Source organism: Myotis brandtii, unplaced genomic scaffold (genome assembly GCF_000412655.1).
Source record: "Myotis brandtii unplaced genomic scaffold, ASM41265v1 scaffold782, whole genome shotgun sequence".
In the NCBI taxonomy this organism is placed as follows: Eukaryota; Metazoa; Chordata; class Mammalia; order Chiroptera; family Vespertilionidae; genus Myotis; species Myotis brandtii.
Window position 1 is genome coordinate 819,031 of NW_005371138.1, and position 963 is coordinate 819,993.

Genomic DNA, 963 nt, shown 5'->3' on the forward strand with positions numbered 1-963 from the left:
GTCATTCAGTGGCTCTCACCAGGCACCAGCCAGGGCCCGGAGTTTCCCTGACAAGAAGCAACCTCAGCCCCAGGGTGGCCCGCTGGCCCTCTCCCTGCCCAGCTGCCCAGGCCTGGGAATAGACAGGCCCCGCCCAGCCTAATTACTCCCATCCTGCATCTGCCTTTGGTTAAATGCACAGCTCCTCTCACAGGCTTGGAACCCCAGCCATAAACAGAGCATCTGCATGGCGGATGCTGACGTTTAAAAATAGCTCAGCCTTGGGAACCGCATTCCCCAGCCCTGGGGAGTTCCTGGAATGGGAGAGGGACCATCTTTGCGGATTTAGCCCTGCAGCAGCACACCCTGAGTCCCTAGGCCAGGGCCAGAGAGGGGGCTGCCATGCTGGTGCAGTTCCCCAGGCAGCCAGCAGGTGGCGTCGGGGCCGCCGCCTGGGGGGCCAGAGAAGCTCCCGGAGGCCCCAGCCCGTGGCAGGGCCCTGCTCTCCCACCACTTGGTCCTGGGAGTTGGCTGTGGGCAGTGGCTTGGCAGCCGGCGGCTGGGGGCGGACGGTGGGGCTGGTGTGGGGTTTCAGCCTCCCCGGAGGGCCCTCATGGCTGTGTGCTGAGCAAACGTTCAGGCCTGATGTCGCCAACATGCGGAACCAATTTTCGGGGAACTCGGCAGCCAAACCATCCACCTTTGGGCGGGAGGCAGGATCGCTGTCAGCCCTGGGGGCTCAGTGTCTCCCTTTGGAAAACCAGAGAGGTCTCTTCATGGTGGGGGCAAGCACTGGGCTGGGGACTCACAGTTGGGGCTCAACTAGCAGTTTTGTGTTTTTATGAAGCATCTACTATGTGCCCAGCATCGCCCTGCATTTCTGTTTGTTCTGTATCCACGTGTGGGAGGTAGTTTAGGAGATGGTGCTGAGGTTGCCACTAGACAAGGAGATTCTGGGCCCTGGGGGCTCTGAGGGTCTCCGGC